Here is a 5,756-nt window from a genome sequence, read left to right as displayed (position 1 = left end):
ATCTTTTGTTTTTTTTGTTGTTATCTTACTAGCAATACTATTTTAGACCACTTGGCTTTATTGACACCCAACTCATATTTCTCTCAAGCACCAGCTTTGAATTTTATTATATAACAAAATATATAATGTAATATATAATAACAAATGAATATATAATATATAACATATAACTATAAATACATTATATAATATAATCCTCCTTCTGATACTCTTAGAGCTTTAAACAATATAAATAATATTTATTACCATTTTCTGGGCATTTGTTGTGAAAGTATTAATTATAGTGGTTTAGGAATAATAACCTTTGAGGAGGAGGAAGTATAGTGCAGTGCTCTGTTCTCTCATCTTTTACTTTTTCCAGTGACACTTTTTCTTTAATATTTTTATCTTGTTCTGCTTTTGAAATGAGCTCTGAGTTACTAAAAAATGCCAGCCATTGATACAATATGGAGAAGCCCACAAATAAGGGCAGAGAGCAGCAGCAGGTAGGAAGCGATTGAAGCAGTGGTTACAAATGTCCAACAGGTTGTGTCCTGATGTTAGCACAGGTTAGACCCCTCCCTACCTTGGCAGGTAACCTCAGTGTATTTGGGTTCAGATTCTACATGGCAATACAACTTCTTCCGGTTAAGAGTTCTCGGCTTGCACTGATCACAGGGTGGCTGGAGGGTACCAGACCAGTCTATTAGTTTTTAGTTTTTCAAAATGTTTTTGTGGACCTGATAGATGTCCTGAGAAACTGCAGGAGCTCTACACTTCGGCGACAGAGTCAATGGGGTTTCCTGGCTGGATACGTATCTTAGCCAGGATCCAAATGCCATTAGTGAGCTTAAAAGATTGATAGAGCATGCCCTTCCACATTCCTCTTGGCAATTGTATAAACGTTGTTTTGCAACTTGCTGGAAACAACTTCAGCATTTAAATGACATTTCTTAAGCTGAAGTTGAAGTTCATTTTCATTGGGACTATTCTTCCATGTTGCAAGGAAGACCTAGCTTTCCATTTTGCCGTCTTCTACAAAGAGCACACTGAGTGGGATGAGGTGGTTGAAGTAGAAGACACTAATACCGTTTTTCACAGGCATCTGCAGGTTATTGGAGGTTCCACCTTCATGACTGGACCCACGGGATTGAGACACAGGGAGACATCAGTGCTCTGGTTTGTTGTCAGTGGTGTATGAATGGCCAGAGGAGTGCTGGGGATGACTCCAAAGCTATTCTTGTTAACCTGGATTGCAAAGTCTGTCATGTGCTACAGAGCTTAGCTGGTGAAGTTCATTTCCACACAGATGTACGCTTGGCCATGAGTAATTTTTCTGGAAATCCTCAAGCCTTTATCCTTCACTGCAGGCAGCCAGACAACCTTAGGAGCCACATATCCACCAGTGCCATGCCTATCCCGTAGAGTTCACAGAAATCATTCAGACGACTGCTGACCACAGCAGCAGCAGGTGAAGGAGCAAAGGCTGCAGGCACTGATGATGGGATGAAGGACTGCCCCTCCAGATTATCTAGTCCCCTTCCTAAGAGATCCACTGCTCCCATCTACCTGCCCGCAGGGAGGATACCTGTGGCACATTGACTGGGGGAATGGGGTCAAGGTTTAAAAGGTCCCCCAGAAGGCTACCTTGAGAGTAACCTGAGGCTGTTTCAGGTTGGTGGCAGTGGTGGTGCCAACAAGGTTGTAACCGGCATCAGCACTCCCACGATGTATTAGCAATTGTTTGCAATGGATTCCATGACTTCCTTCCACCGAAGCATTGGGAGGCTTGTGACACCCAGAGGCCATATAAGCTCACTCAGTGTGGCATATAAGCTCACCCAGTGGTGTTGGCTCAAACATTGGTCTCCTCAGATATCACTGGCTTCATAGACAAGACTAGTTTTTTTGGCCGTGACAGTGTTCGTTGAGAGAAGCTGCCAATAAATATAGCCCCTCTGTTGAAAGTCAGAATTATCAGAATCCTGTGTGGCCAAACTCAAGACCTGCTGAACCAGTTCCTGTGTTTCTGATGGTTTCCAGAGAAACAGCTCCACTACAGAAGTAAGCAGAGTTGCTGGGTAACAACTCTAGAAATTTCATTAGGACTTTTACAGCAGCTCACTGCTGAGCTGGCAGGAGACAGCTGGCGAGTTACCCACTCAGAGATGCTCTGAGCCTCCCTGTCAACTTTAGGGTTGTAATTGTGTAACGGGATGTAGGCTGAGAGGCCCCACCACAAGCTTGCCTGGGGGATGGGAGACCTGGAGCTGGGCCACTGAGAGTTATTTGCATTACCAAAAGCAGGCTAACTTCACACCTATATGCAAAAATGGTTAGTTTGCATATCAGCTAGGGAAGTAGGCATTACTTTGACCTATGATGTAACTGGGAGGCAGCTTTTCTTGCTACAGCACCTTCGCAAGAGCTTGAAGATAGTTTGCTCCATACCTTGGGGCCGGCACCTTCACAAGAGCTTGGAGATGGTTTGCCTGGACTAACTGTGGCAGGTAAAAACGGCAGAGAATACAGGAGTGCTCGCAGTTGTAGCTGATTGTGGGAGGAGGGGGAGATGGGGTTACAGAGGAGGTTCGAGGCTGGGATTTAAAAAGGCAGGCTGCCACAAGGGAGACAATGAGAGACAATGAGGGACGATGCGAGACCATGCAGGAAGAAAAAGGGTAAAGGACTTGCGCTGGCAGCCATGAGGAAGTGCCACACGGTTTGGGGTTAAGAACTGGAGATCACGGTGATACAGCTGATGGTAGTGGGGACTGCAGGAGACCTGCCAGCTGAGCATGGATTACTGGAAGGAACCAGGAGTCTAGACAAGCTAAGGACTTCTATTTCTTTTCCTGAGATGCAGTACCCCTGGCTGACCTGGTTTAGCAAGGGGAGGCAGGACTGTGTGTGTTTGTGGGTGTTTTAAAGGGACTTTGAGATTTAATGGCAACATTCTGCCATTACTGTAAACCTGTATGCCTTTTGAATGAATGGTTCCTTTCCTTTTTACCAAACTCTGGCACTGAGAGCCACAATTTGTAACACCTGGCAGCAGGCAAGAAGAACCATAGTACAGAAAGACCCTGGGAGAGGGGGCTTGTTTTGATAACAGGATCTGGGCTCCCCAATGGGTTAATTCTCTACAACTGGACAGGCAGTCCAAGATGAAGATCTGTCCCCAACCAGTGCAGTCATTCAGAGGTGTCAGTTTATTAATGTTCTGTGGGTTCTGATCCAGTAAGTTGCTCTTTGGGTGAGGTTCACTGACTTTTAGATAACACTGCTAACAATATTAGCTATCACCACTGAATCGGAATCTTCTATAAGATCCTGCAGAGAATCTAGAAATTCCTGATCTTCTACAATTTGGGCACTGATATGGGGTTTTGCCATGCAGACTGCTGCTGTTTTCTGAACATAAGGATATTGATCCTTCCAACACTTGTGGAGGGGCTCACAGAGATATTCTGTGCTCTGTTCCCCCAGTTGCACCCCATGGTTCCAGTGCCAAGGCTAGAATCGGAAGACTGGGATCTTCACAGTCCTTCACGAAGCTGTTGACAGCCATGATGGCCATGTCTGGCTGACTCTTGGTGTAGCTCATCAAGGAGAGTTACGATACACTTGGAAGAGAAAGCTAACACCCTTCCCCACAATCATACAGCAATCACTTCCTTCATGGTCTCCTTCCTCTTTTCTTTCTTTTCATGGTTGAGTTCGGCCTTCAGTTCAAAGATTTGTCCCTTTTTGTTGGCTGTGAAATACTTGGAGGCAGACATAGTGTTGGATCTTTAATGTGCTCTGGAGTGAGGGCGGGGTGGTGGAAACAGCCAGAGACCCTGTTTCCAGCCGTTGGGTGTTACAATGGTTTTGTGCACATTACAACGGCACTAACCATTTTTGACCATAAAGTTCCCAATACCAACATTTTTTAGTGCGGCTCAATGTATATTTATGAGTTACATAAATTAATGTATTGTGTCTTATAAAGTACATTCCAAAATGGACTTAGAAAATACCAATATTTAAATATAACGTATTTTATTTTACTTTTGATGGTATACTGGTATGTATAATAAGAACATTAGTATTACATATGCTTAATTGTTTTGAAAAAAATTTTCAGCATTTTCTTTTAAAAATTATTTTAAATCAAATAATTTTTATTGTTGTTTAATTATAGTTGTCCCCATTCTTCCCTGTTGCTTTCTCCTGCCCTGCCAATCCCCTGGCTCCCACTTTCAATTCTTGCCCCTCATTGTCCTTGTCCATAGATCCTTTATACATACATGTTCCTTGACTTCACCTTTCCCCTTCTTTCCCCTGTTATTTCCCTTCCCCATCCCCTCTGGTCACTGTCAAATTGTTCTTTATTCTCATGTCTCTGCTTCTATTTTGATCCTGTGTTTGTTTAGTCGATTATGTTGTATCCTGCCATTTTGCCAAATTCCCTTATTAGGTCAAACAGTTTTCTGGTGGTGTCTATAGGGTTTTCTATGTACACTATCATGTCATCTGCAAATAGTGACAATTTTACTTTCTCCTTTCCAATTTGGATGCCTTTTATTTCTTTTCCTTGTCTGATCACTGTGGCTAGGACTTCCAATATTATGTTGAATAGAAGTGGTGAAAGTGATATACTTGTCTTGTTCCTCATCTTAGGGGGAAAGCTTTTAGTTTTTGCCCATTGAGTATGATGTTGGCAGTAGGTCTCTCATATATGGCCTTTATCATGTTGAAGTATGCTCCCTCTACTCCCACTTTGCTGAGTGTTTTTACCACAGATAGGTGCTGTACCTTATCAAATGCTCTTTCTACATCTGTTGATATGATCATGTGAGTTTTGTCTTCCTATTGTTTATGTGATGTATTAAGTTTATTGATTTGTGAATGTTGTACTGTCCTTGCATCACTGGGATGAATCCCACTTGTTTGTGGTATATGATCTTTTTAATGGATTGCTGGATGAGATTTGCCAATATTTTGTTGAGGATTTTAGCGTCTATGTTCATCAGCGATATTGGCCTGAAGTTTTCTTTTTTTGTTGTCTTTTAATGTTTTGGGGATTAGGATGATGCTGGCCTCAGAAAAAGAGCTTGGGAGACTTCCTTCTTCTGGATTTTGTGCAATAGTCTATGAAGAATAGGGGTTAGCTCTCCCTTAAATGTTTTGTAAAATTCTTCTATGAAACCATCTGGTCCAGGGCTTTTGTGTGCCAGGAGTTTTTGGTTACTGCTTCAATTTCACTAGTCATTTTCAGTCTGTTCAGGCTTTCTTTTTCTTGATTCAGTTCTGGAAGATTGTATGTTTCTAGAAATTTGTCCATTTTACTCAAGTTTTCAAATTTCTTGGAATATAGTTGTTTGTAGTAATTTCTTACAATCTTTTATATTTCTATGTTATCAGTTATAACTTTTTTCATTTCTGATTTTGCTTATTTGGGTCCTCTCTCTTTTTATCTTAATGAGTCTGGTTAAAGGCTTCTCAATTTTGTTTATTTTATCAAAGAACTAGCTCCTCAGTTTATTGATCCTTTGAATTGTTCTTTTTGTCTGTATGTCATTTAATTCTGCTCTGATCTTGCTTATTTCCTTCCTTCTACTTACTCTGTGCTTTGTTGTTGTTTCTCCAGTTCTTGTATATGTAGTATTAGGTTGTTTATTTGAAATGTTTCTATCTTTTTTATGTAGGCCTGTATTGCTATGAACTTCCCTCTCAGGACTGCCTTCACTGTCCCATAGGTTTTGGGCTGTTGTATGTTCATTTTCATTTGT

At 41.7% G+C, this 5,756-nt stretch overlaps 1 pseudogene; it reads right to left on the bottom strand.

Annotated features, from left to right (window-relative positions):
• Positions 1-692: 692 nt before the first annotated feature.
• Positions 693-3,761, bottom strand: LOC118999021 (AP-2 complex subunit beta-like; annotated as a pseudogene).
• Positions 3,762-5,756: the final 1,995 nt, after the last annotated feature.

Source organism: Sturnira hondurensis, unplaced genomic scaffold (assembly GCF_014824575.4).
Source record: "Sturnira hondurensis isolate 20B ecotype Veracruz unplaced genomic scaffold, ASM1482457v3 Scaffold0014432, whole genome shotgun sequence".
In the NCBI taxonomy this organism is placed as follows: Eukaryota; Metazoa; Chordata; class Mammalia; order Chiroptera; family Phyllostomidae; genus Sturnira; species Sturnira hondurensis.
The sequence above is the reverse complement of the archived record's forward strand: the minus strand, read 5'-3'. Positions and strand labels throughout refer to the sequence as shown.